Genomic DNA, 13,184 nt, shown 5'->3' on the forward strand with positions numbered 1-13,184 from the left:
TCTTTCATCAAAACTATCCGGTTCTTGGCCAATCCCGCAGCGTGGGTGTGTGCCAAATCTTGAAGGAACTTGACTTTGCACTAGCCTGAGCTACCTGGGTGAAACCCACGTTTCAGATAAAGAGAGCGTCACTGTCACCCAAAGCTTGTGGTGCCAGCCGTCTTGGTATCGCCGCCACCTACGGCTCGTGTGACAGGTATTCACGCGGCGTTGGTGCGTTTTGGAGTGGCCGTGCCTTGAGCGTGGTCTGTCTCGTGCTGCGTGACGACCCATACTGACACTGCTAGGACTATGTCCTGTATGTTATCTGGATCTACCACAACAGTATCATCGTGTAGCCGAACGCACCGTCAGTGTGCCATTTCCAAGAGGATAGGTGCTACCGACAAAACGATAGACTTGAGTGTGTTCTTTGTATCTGTGATGGTTCAACATGCGCGTAAGTTTGTCGAGTCTAAGCCCACGTCACACAATTGACATAACGACATAACTGTTCCGGTTAAAAAAGTCATAGCCTTGCCGCAAATGCGAAGAAATGAACGCGATAGCAACAAATTTGAAGGTCACGCACAGAATGGCAAGCATACCGAAACGTGTCTCGCGTTTCTCACGCACTAATGACGCACGAAACGTACTCACAGGTGCAGATGAACACGACTAAACCCCGTATTCACAAACGTTCCTCGACTGGACTTTCACCCTTCACTTGACAGGGTTGAGCGTTGCGTCGCCGCTCGGCTGAAAATGACGCTGCGCTACTTAAAAATCACAGCAGATTATCACTTATATACAGTAACTTGTCGTGACTAGAGATGGCGCTCCCTACGGCTTTCTCAGGTGAAGGTGGAGCGTTGAGTGAAGGGACGTTCTAGAATATGGGGGCAAGTGTCTCAGTTGTTACTTCGCTGCGTCTGAAAAGCGCACAATTTTCGCAAGCAGTTAGTGTGCAACGATTTCAATTACCTTTGTGCGCCCCATGACTACAACAAAATCGTTCCAGCTCAAGCCCTACGCCAGCGAAGACATATGATCCTCACCCCCGGTAGATATGGGTGCGTGAGAAATTGTCCACTCCTCCTCACCACAGGCCAAGGTACGCATGAGAGATGAGAGCCACCGTTAGGGTTCCTCGATGCACGCGCGCCCCTTCGCTGCTTTGGAGGGTGGAGACAAGCGCGTCGTCTGCACCGGAGTCCACCATTACGATGCCCTCTACGCAAGCCGCCTATACACCAGAACACAGCAAGCTCAGTGCTTGCTGCCATATTGAAAAGCGTGTTATGCCATCTGTTGCAAGTGCGGCGAAGCAACATCCTCAACTGCCACGCGAGCAGACGCTCTCCAAATCAAACGCGAAACTTCACAACCTGAGTGTTGCTGTAATCATGTTTCGCGCTGTTCCTGCGCTGGAATTTGATGATGATGTCGTGTGAAACGTCGAAGAGACCTTTCTCAACAGTGCGGAGTGTGTGCAACACGCGCATTGCAGACTGCAGATGCAATTTCATCAGGTATACTTATTATTGGCCTGAAATAAACGCGAACAGCATTTACTGTGGCGTGCCTTTGCTGTGACAAGGCAGACTTTGTGCTGTAAATGCTAGAATCTTGTGCTGTAAATGCTAGAATTGTGCTGTAAATGCTAGGCAGACTTTGTGCTGTGTAGCGCTAGAATCTAGCTACAACTTATGCTTATGCACCACATGTGTATCAATTTCCTGTCCTTCCAAACACTGGGGGGCGGGCAATTGATTTAAAATGCTACGGTTACGCCAGCCGAAACACATGTAGATTCGCCTAGTGACGGTCAAGGCTTGGTGCAGTTCGACCGAGTCGAAAGCCATGTTTCCCGCGCCGTTCACATCTCCTTTCATCGCGATAGTAGGCCGTTATGCGCAGCGCGTGCGTCCACGCGTGAGTCTCAATACGTATATCCTATTATTGACATGCAGCCTGCGAAAGAGTACCGCAATAGTTTTATGCCGCGTACTACAGTCATACTGCACGCAAATAGCGGCTGTAAGATGGAACAGCGTGGAATCACGCTTGGCCTCGCCGCGGTGGTCTAGTGGCTACGGTACTTGGCTGCTGACCCACAGGTCGTGGGATTGAATAGCGGCTGCGTCGGTTGCGTTTCCGAAGAAGGTACAAATGTCGTAGGCAGTGTGCTCAGATTTGGGTGCACGTTAAAGAACGCCAGGTGGTCAAAATTTCCGGAGCCCTCCACTATGGCGTCTCTCATAATCATGTCGTGGTTTTGGGACGTTAAACCCCACAATTCAATCAATCAGTCACGCTTGAATAAACGCAATAAATATACATACTCGTACACTTCATTGGGAAAGTAGTTTTGCTGCTGATTGCGAGTATATCCTATAGGGCGGCGGAGCTCAGCGTTTTTCGTTGTGAACGGAACTCTGTGCAATCGCAAAACACCGCACCAGCACGATTCCCGCGATGCGATGTAAACTTCACAGGCAGTGCTCAGCAATCTCTTTCTCTTGCGCTTGTTTTTGTCGCATCAGATGATAGCGCAGTGGTGCCCAGATGACATCTTATAAGCGGGCGCAGCGTAAACAAACGCTTTTTGGCATTTTAAACTTCCAGAGTGACTGCATTCCATGCTAGCGAGGCGTGCCTTGGCAGTTGCAAACAAATTAAGGCGTCTCTGGGAGCGAGGGTATACCGCCGAAGGCGCCTGGGTGCGAGATAGGCGTGCTCTCGTCTATAGCCACGAAGGCCAGCTAACGAGTGTTGCGTGGCTGCATACAAAGTTTGTTGCATAAAAACGTGTGGTACTCAAACAACATGACAGAAATACAAAGTTTTTTCATCGAGTGTGTGAAGGTCCTAGATATTTACTCCCTAGTCTTCATTCTTAAAGTGACATTAGCAGCTGGAGTTGCTCGCAGCAGAAAAATACCATCGACGCAGGCCGCGTCAACACCTTCAATTAGCGTCTTTTTGAACTAGCCGCTAACTACTTATATGGGTTAAAAGGGGAAACACCTGCACCTAAGTCACATGAGCTTTCAATATGTCTGTGTGTTGTGTGGATTCCACAAAAGTGTAATAAAAGTTTGTCATTTGCCAGCTGGCTGAAAAAAAATTACGTGCTGTCGAGAGAGAAGAGAAAAATCACAGCATATTCACTGAGTGAATGTTGATGTGTCGGACGAAGCGTTTATCCGTGTTTTCGTCCGTGCTTCTGTCCGTGCGTCCGTTCATGCGTCCGTCCGTCCGTGGTCCCTTCATATGTCCGTCCGTCCAGCAAATCTATGGAGCACAGCATAGCACGGACGGAAGAACCCTTCGTTCTAATCATCGTCGTTCATGATGAGTGTGGCTAAGCGTACGTCTGTCCGTCTGTTCTTGCTTCCGTCCGTCCATGAATGTCTGTCTGTCCGTCCATTTGTCTGTCACTCACACTAGTACCACATGCTCAGTAAGTCATACAACTAGGTGGTTACGATCTGGTCATAAACACGCGTGGACAAACCCATGGCTTTAGAAGACTCGCCTCTAAAACTGTGATTGCGTACCATATTTTCATATATTGTTTTTGAATTGTCCAATATCTATCTCACTTACAGATCACACCCTGCAATCCACAGTATATTGCACATTGTTTTCATCTCTTGTACCTTACTGCAAGAACAGATTAGCAAAAAATTGTTGACAGCTAATTATACTATTTGGTGATTTACGTGTAATTTTTATGGCAACAAATCACTGCTCGCACGCTGACAATCACTGTCAAGCCAGATTTAGCGTGTTTTCTATAGGAATATATTGTAAATTATTATTTTTAAAGCATTCATTGATAGCGTTAAAATGAAGCGACCACACGCTTTACAACAATGAGAAAGCAAATTGCATTTATTATGCAGTAGTTTCGGATGCCACGGCTTTATTTGAACGATAACTTTTTTATATTTGAAAAACAAGCGTTTTGAATCCCTGCAAGTTAACCACAGGGCATGCCTTGCTTCCACTTCCACTGGTTCTCGTTGTTTCGAGCAGGCGCCGGTAAATGCGCAGCTTTACTTGTGCATAACTTGATTTCAACTTTTTTTCCCTGAGAACCCCTCTATTGCTGGCATGTCTGCACGCTGCACTTCGCCCTTTTGATTGAATATTCAGTTACAGCTTTGAGAGGGGACATCAGGGTTAACAGGTTGTCTGCTTAGGGTGTGATTAAGTCCTCTTCATAATATAGGAGAGAGCTCATAACCTCACCGCTCGGATAACACAAGTTCTTGCCATCCTGAACACACTCCTTCAGTGCAGTTCAATGCGCGTGTTCATTACTCGCCGAGCCTTTCATTGCAGCCCTGTACTGACCACAATCCCTTTTTTTTCAAGAATCCTTACACAAGAAATCCTTCTATATGGTGCGAAATGCTGCATTTATTGAAGTCAACACTTCAATCAAAATATTTTCTCTGTCATCATTTTCCTCTTTGGCATCTCCACGACACTCTACTTTCCCTTGGGAAATCTTGTCAACAAGGTACTATAAGTCATTATTTTCATAACTAGAGTTCACCGGCATGCGCAAAAACTGGCTGACACACACAAGCTTTAAGGCGCATTTCATGTCTGTGATAATATGGGCAGAAGAGTGAATACGACAAGAAAGAGCGCACGGAATCCGGAAGTGCGTGACAACGTTCGAGGCAGCGAAGCGGGCAAGGACAGACGCTTCTTGGCTGGACGCCCGGTCCGGGCCACTAGGAGACGTCCTCTAGGCGCTGTACTGTCCTCGACTCCGGCTGGGTGACTGGTCCAGAGACAAGGCGATCCGCTTCTGTTCCGGCTGCCGTTCCTGACAGCTGGAGAACCGGTGAACGAGGCCTGGACTCCAGCTGGGTGACTAGCCCAGAGACCAGGCGAGGTTCCGCTGTTCCGGCTGCCGTCCCGAGTGGTTACGAGTTTCCGTTTGCTGTGGGCCATTGGTCCTGCTGCCGTTTCGGGTGGCTGGCACTACCCAGGTGTGCTACTGGGACAAACGCGGCGGCTGAGAGCTGTTGCTCTAGTGCGGAGCTTCTGAGCGACCGCTACCCAACTGCTGCTACTGCGGCAGAAAGCCGTGAGATGGCGTGGGCCAACTCACGTTGAAGACGTCAACGAGACAGACGGCACGTCACGCCGAGCGATCGGCGTCCAAGCCTAAGCAAAAAAACAGCGAGGGACTTCTAATTTAATGAGAGATTTCGTATAGAACTGCATGTGACAGACTGTTCAGAGATGCTCCATTAGTAGTCGCTTTTCCGTGTAAATATATTTTGTGTGTGTGTGTGTGTGTGTGTGTGTGTGTGTGTGTGTGTGTGTGTGTGTGTGTGTGTGTGTGTGTGTGTGTGTGTGTGTGTGTGTGTATGATTGGTTCTTGGCTAGTGGTCCTGGGCCCTAACCTGACACTACATCACAATGTCGTAGCGTAAGGAACAGGCGCATGGGCGGACGCACAGACGAATGCATGGACGGACGAACGCATGGACGTATGGATGGATGCTCGAACTAACTCAGAGACGGACTAACACATGGACGGGCAGATGGACGGACGCACGTAAGCACGAAAGGACTGATGGACCCTTCGCCCCACTCATCATCATTCACTCCGTGGATATGCTGTGGCACCGTTTTAATTAACATGCAATGCAATGCAACTGGCTACTACGACGACACGCAACATACGACCCTCGGCGTAAAGGGCTTTGCCCCTAAAAGAAATAGTTGAAAGCGCCGGCAGCAACAAGTGCACAACGTAGGCGCACATCTTCGCGCAATTGAAGCTTGTGTACAAGAAGCGATTGAGAACAACACACTTTGTGCGATCCAAAATGAACGAGTTAAATGCGCATCTACACAGCATGCAAATGACGTGTATTGTACCCGATGCACTGGTGATCGCAATTAAGCCCAATCGGAATCGAATTTCACAACAGTGATTGGCGCCGTTCGGAATCTGGTGCTAGAGAGTCAATCACATCGAGCTTTATCGCGATTGAAAACGCTCGTGTGGCAGCGCTTTAGGTTACAACTCTCCAAATGCTGAAATGCCCTAAATCACGCTGCACAAAAATGAACGGTCCGTGGGTTGCCACTTCTCGCACGTGATCTTTACAGGGCACAAGAGCCGCCTTTTTGGATATTTCGGGAATCTGAACATCCTTTAGCCATTTCGCGAGCGGTTTGTGCACTGTGTCACGCAACACCCAGGCATTTTGCCCGAGAAAACGACGTGTACGTGTCTCACTCAACCAGCCGCGTCGAGACAGGGGGAGCCGAATGGCGGCCGCCGATCGGAAGGCGGCACTCACCCGTTCAAAGAGTGGCTCCATTCTCCAAGGGGGCGCGCGCATCGAGGAACCCTATCCGCCTTGCGCTCATTGTGCCATCATGATGATAATGCTGAAAACACAATAGTTCCTCCCGAGGCGTCCGCCAACAGCAGTAAGTGGTTGATATAGATAGCTTGCCGTATAATTAACGAAAGAAGTACCCTTCGGTGGCTCAGTGATTAACGCCTTGCATTCATGACGCGAAGATCCTACGTTCAATTTTGTGTGCCAGAGTCTACTTTGTGGATTTTTTATTTCTTGCGTTTTTATATATATAATTACGTATACAAATGCGTGACAACGACACCGGCGGTGAAATCCAGCCGAGGGTGTCCACATAATTGCTATCGCAATAAGAGTGAATTGCTTTAACTTTCTGAATTTGCGACCCAAGCCATGTCTTTAGCCACTGTAAGAAGCTTGCAGCTATGGAGAGAGTGACTGCACCAGCATTGAGCAAATTTTGCATTTGCTTGGTTGTTCAGAACTCGCGACAGTCTTATAAAAACACCCTGTATACGATACAGTTGAAGAACCGATATTTCTAAATATTTTCTTGTGACCAGTGAATGGTTTCATATTCATGGGGGCCAATATTTAGAAATATGTGCAGCATTTTCTGTTAGCCTTAATATTGTGGATGCAGAATAGATGATCATGATCTTGAAACTACCCGTGAGTTCGTGCACACAACAAAAAGAAATGACTACGTATCTCGGTGCTTAGCGGCAAATGTCATCGAAAGAGGATAGCCTGCCAGCCGGCCTTTTATCGTCATTTTTAGCGCTCCACTTGTCATTCCACGTAATATGTAAAATATGCATATTGCTGTTCAAGAACTTAAGGGAAAAAACTATGTTGTTTTTTGAACTTTCCTTGTGGACTATATGCAGAGCCTTCCGACCTTGAGGCAGTATGTCAATTTTAAGAAGGGCGTAAAAAAAGCTTGAATAATTTGTCTTCGTGTTCTATTTCGCATCCTAGCAGCTCAAAACTGCCTTCTTTGCAAGTTCGCCTCAATTATCAAACGGTCATAAGGATGCTAGTTATTCAGATAAGCCAGTTAATCAGCACACACGACGTGCATCACTGCTTCTTTCTTGACAGGATGTGCTTGATATGTTTTGTCTCACTTTATTGGCTCCCTTAGTCAGGGCATATGCGTGTTCGCGTATAGTGTGCAGCGCAGTGAGCTATATAAAGGGCAGCTCTCTGTGGGCTTCGAAAGTAATCAATAAGTATAGAATGTGCTTCAGCTATCCTTCATGAATCAAAGACATATTTAAAGGTTAAAGTAGAATCTTCAAGCTTGAAAAGCTTAAGACCGCGTACGACTGGCGATAAATCACGAAAAATATAAAAATGAAGAGGAATGAAGAATTGGAAGAGGAAGAGAGAAAGCAGAAAGGGTAATAAGAAAAATTTTCGTTTGGACCCTGTATGATTAAAAAAGGGCAGCACAAACATAACGAGACGGAATGAAGGAGATATATAGGCTGTTAGTTAACTACAGTGTACTGGTGTGCACCACAAGATGAATGCGTTTGCACGAGACCATCGTACCTAAAAACTATCTCGTCATATCCACGAAGCGAAAGCTCACGAGAAGGCGAAGTAGTTGGATCCTTTCGAGTTACCCTAAATCACCCGTAACATTTAGCACTCACGTATGTAAATGAGTTCAGGATGGTGTACAGATAGAGACAATCATAATTGGTCATAATTGGTTTGTTGTGCTGAGTTTGCTCTCATTAATACTGCTTTGTGGCATCGCATCTAACCTGAAGTTGGCAAATACGAGGCCTGGGCTTGTTTTCTGGTGGTCGTTCGTCTTTTTGAGTTACACCAAACGTGTTCTCCAATGACGCTTGCCCCGCATGTGGGGATGTATCCACGCTGGCGCACATGCTCTGGGAGTGCAAGGCAATGTACACTAACCCCAACACTACATCGGTCAGGTGGGAGGCGGCTCTACGCAGCTCCCTCCTGGCCGACCAACTTTGAGCCGTCCAGCAGGCGCGCGGAGCGGCCGATAGGCTTGGCCTAATGGCCCCAACGTGGGAGTCGCCCGCTGCGCGCTGACGCGCGCCTTGCAGGACCACAATAAAGTTTCGCAACCTACCAAACTCATTTTAGGCCATATCAAGACGTCATCTATAACACAAGCCAGTCCTTTTTCATGATCATCATCAGCAGCAGCATCATCACAATCATCGTGGCGTATAGTCGGTCCCTCTGTGGGTCCCCTTGCATGTGCTGTGGTAGCACAAACAGAATTCGTGGTCTGGAACGTGCTTCTTCTTCGTCATCGTCATCGTGGTGAGATATTGTGGATACCTTGCATGTGCGGTCCTGTGATGGTGAACAGAATGTGTGATCTTGAAAGCGATTGCTATTCATCGTCATCAGTTCCGTGATCATCATCAGCGGCAGCCACAGCGCGACAGAGGAAGGGATTCATTCATGAGCTGCTTCACATCTGAGAGAAAAAAAAGTGCATGAAAGGCTTTTTGGGCCGACGTGAGATGGGGCTGGTGTTCGGTAGCACCAGAATGGGAAGTGTGCAATCAGCCTATCATCTAAGTGCCTTAGAAATTACCTTCCTCTCTGAGGTGAATCGGAAACTAGAGCGCAGCAAGCGCTCATGTCTTCCTTGGAGCCGCAAACAATGCAAACCGCACTTTCGGTCATTGCGATTGGCGTTGTATACACTTTTTGATATAACGGGCTGAACAAAAGCAACCAATAACATTGGCCCCGTGTCTGCATGTAATCTGCAAATGTCGTCGAAAGACGATAGTCTTGCGTGTGGAGAGAGAGAACAAAACATTTATTTGATGTTCTGCGCAAGAAAATCGGTGAATGGTACTCCGGAGGCGCTCGTTAGAGTATCTCGAGCGTGCATCGGAGGTGAACGAGCGCATCAAGTCACGTCACACGTGAGACATGAGCGCCATCAGGCAGTTTTATTTGGAAAACAAAGCGCGTGGCCCTGACTGAGTCTCAGAGGCGATAAGGTGTAGAATGCAAGGCGACGGTAGGCGCCACCACCGTGTCATCTTAGCAAAGTGTTGGAAACACTCACTTCTTCAGCGCGGTGTGATAAGGGCTACGGTCCTTAGAATACTTAAGTATGCCTTCTCTAGTAAAAAACGAACATGTAGAATATATAGGTGTTGTTATGGCGCCTCAGATATGCGCAATATTGCTTTTTAATTCACAATCGCACACGTATAAACGCTGATTCCTGAGCAACATTGGTGGGTGCTGCGGATGGGGTTGGCCATTTGGGGTATCGGCTGGTGCTGTTTAGAGTACCCGGTTCGCGGTAACGGTGGACAAACAGACAAATGCACAGAGAGACAGACAGACAGACAGACAGACAGACAGACAGACCAAAGTTTTTTCATCAAAGGTCCCCAACAATGACTATCGTCTTCAAAAAAACCATGGTGTAAAAGAGGATGGAGGCAATAACATGGTAGTCACTCATCTTGGAGCGATGGCGTATCTGTTTATGAAGGAGATATGATAGACTACCTCCGAATATGTCAAATTCGCAGAACGTAATGATAAAGCACTAGATACTACACTTGAAAAAATACAGCACATCCACGGAGTGAATGATTATGAATAGGGCGAAGCGTCCGTCAGCTCGTCCGTGCTTCGGTTCGTCCGTTCCTTCTTGCTTCCATCCGTCCGCGCAACTATTCATGCGTCCATCCACCCGTCCGTCCATCTGTCTGTCCATCTGTCCGTGCATTCATCCATGAGTCCAATCATCCGTCTGTCGGTCCGCTAGTGAGTCCATCTGATCATACGTCCACGCATCCGTCCGTCTGTCCGTCCGTGTTCTAGTCTGTCTGTCCATTCGTCCGGGCGTCCATCTACTGAACACTCCAAGTACCGCCATCTCGCATCCTCTGTGACACATACCTGCTCCGCACGTCCATCCATCCCTCCGCCAGTCGGCTACTCTGTCTGCCCGTCTGTCCATGCGTCTGCCCGTGAGTCCATCTAAAAAACACTCCAAGTACCGTCATCTCCCATCTCGCATCACCTTTGCACATACCCGCTCTAGAGCGGGTATAAGCTATCGGTGGCTACGTACAACATCAGAGGATGTACAGACCCACGACTTAAGGAGCTTCGCCCCTAAAATAAAATCAGGTAATGTATTATCCCATGGACAATACGATAGTGAAAGATAATCCAAATTGAATCTCTACGCGCTAGATGTCTCAGCTATTTGGACGGCCACACATTTGAATTTTAAAGAGAAAGCAGTGGCCTAAATCGTGTATGCGAGGATACACGTATACGTGTATCCTCGCTTACATGCTATAGCGTGAGTTACGGGCGGATGCACGGACGGGTGGATGGACAGAGCTGCAGGCACATATACACATAGATGGATGAATGGACGCAGGAACGAAGACATGAATGGACGGGCGCACAAAAGGACAAACAGATAGACGGACGGACTATTGAGCGAGTTCACGCGAATCCAGCGCCAGCCCAATAATCACACGTCACTCTAGAAGCTTCCTAGTTTTCTCCGGCACTCCAGCTGTGCGCCATGTGACGTTACTGCTTCTCTGGCATGCGCTGCACAGGTTTCGATAAGCCAAGCGAAACTACTATGCTTCGGCCAATGTATTTTACGCTAGAAGACATCGCCCAATCACTTCATCCAGATGGTAAAACAGCGAAGCCGAAGCGTGTGGCTACAGGCGGTTGCAGACGTCGCAGTCGAAGGCAAAGTGTCACTCCAGAAACTCCCGCCGAAAGCGGGCGTCGGCCTCAGTGGACGTGGTCCTGCTATTTCCTTGTTGAGTTTGCTGTGCCTGCAATGCCGTTTCCACCCCTTGCCATTGCATTCGGCCCGCAACGCTGCCGGATACTGGGTGAGCAGTTGCTGCTAGCGCTTCGCCACCCAGTCTTGTCTTTACGTCTACATTGCTTCAGTGGTCATTCAAACATGAATTCTCTGACGGATCAGTTGCCCACGCTATTCCTAGAAAGTTGTCGGCGGTTCGGCCGTTACTACGGGCCCATGCCTTCCCCGTGTTGAAGCTCTAAGATAAAAGCGTTGCGCCGCTACTGCGCATGGGCCTCACGGCATGGCTGTGAAGGGGTCACTGACAGCCTTTCCAATGACACACGCTCATGATTGTGACGTATAGAACAACATTGCTGACGAAGCAGCCAATAGAGACCGTTATTGTTACTCGTGGCGTACAAATTTTTCTTTATCCTAGCCTTATGCAGCTTTCGCTGTAAACGATTAGCTCATTTGTTGGCTCGGAAACCTAAAATTCTTCACATATTTTCAAGATATATGTTTTTCGCTCCCATGGGAGCTCATAGACTTTCGCAGATGTTTATACAGGGTTTACTTTTTGAAACTTTGTTTTGAGAGAACCGTTCTTGTTTCAATGCCGAATGTGGTTTACACATACTGCTAAGTCCTTTCTGGAAGATGTTTGTGGCTAAATGATTTTTTGGCACTTTCCTGCATGTTCATTTTGATAAATTGAGCCGCTATCTAGCAAAATATTTGTAGTGATAGAAAACAAAAATACACTATTCTTACAAACTGCGTCTTCCCTATTCTTTCTATGGCAAGACATTGAAATACACGTCAGATGTCATGGCCCAAGCAAACTTTGCTGTTTTTAGGCTGCCCGTATAAATGACTCCTCCACCTGGATATGATAAACTTCAATAAACAAAAGCAAACTTCATCGTTCTGAAGATTCTATACTAATGCTTCATTTGTTAGAATAAAGTTTTGATAAATAAATTCAGTGGGTTTTGGACGACCTGATCAACCAAATGCTTCTTCATTGCAATAAATTAAAAGAACCTAATGAATGAGACTTTAAGGGTCCAAATTACATGAGATATGTTGATAAAATTGACAGATAAAAAAGAAAAAAGTGTGATGACGCTGACAACGGGTAATGACTGCAGGCAGTCAGGAACTTCTGTACTGGAAAAACTGAAAACCGGTCTGTGAGTTAAACTGTCTATTTCATTGTCACTGACAGTGACATTGAAGTATAGCTCTCAGTTCAGATCTGTTGAAGACGGCAAATGAAACAGCCGGGACGAAGTGGGGTTGTTGGTAAAAAAAAAAGACAGGAAAATAAATTCTTCTTTACAAAGGGACTGCCTGAAAGTAAATGGAAAGAAGTGCGACTTGGAAAAAAAGGAAAAAAAACTACCTACGACGAGAGATGGATGGATTCCCGAATGGAGACCGAAAACCTGAAAATTTTTCCCTGCAACCATACTGTTGAAAAAATTGAGGTGCTTGTCAAGACAGTGTTGAGTATGGCGAAAAACATTAGAAGCAAGGCATGTTATGGGAGGGCACCAGAAGTATAAAAAACGAAACGAGAGAAAAGATGTACGGACCAGTCAGGTGAAGTGGAAATTTAAAGCTGAGAGTGTTGGGATGGTAAATGGGACAAAAATAACGAGAAATATTTATTACCGCTTCACAGCATGAAGACACGAAACTGAAAGAAACGCCATGTATGATGCGGCATAGCAACAGCGTAAATATTCCTACCTGTTCGAAAAGCATGCAGTTTTGTGCTTAATCAGAAAGATTCAAGTTCGGTGTCTTTTAGTGGCCGTTTTCACCTTGATTTGTACGCTGGATGGCCCCGATAGATGCATTCCGGTTAGAGCAGAGTAATGTGGTTTTCCAGCGTCAGTAGATGCTGGCGTTGGAAGAGGCAATGAAGTTTCCATTGTCGGAATTGTCTTATAGGTGCTCATATTCTCACAACATGTGACTAAGAGTGGCAACCTCGACCATTGACATGA

This window comes from Rhipicephalus microplus, chromosome 7 (assembly GCF_043290135.1).
Source record: "Rhipicephalus microplus isolate Deutch F79 chromosome 7, USDA_Rmic, whole genome shotgun sequence".
Lineage (NCBI taxonomy): Eukaryota > Metazoa > Arthropoda > Arachnida > Ixodida > Ixodidae > Rhipicephalus > Rhipicephalus microplus.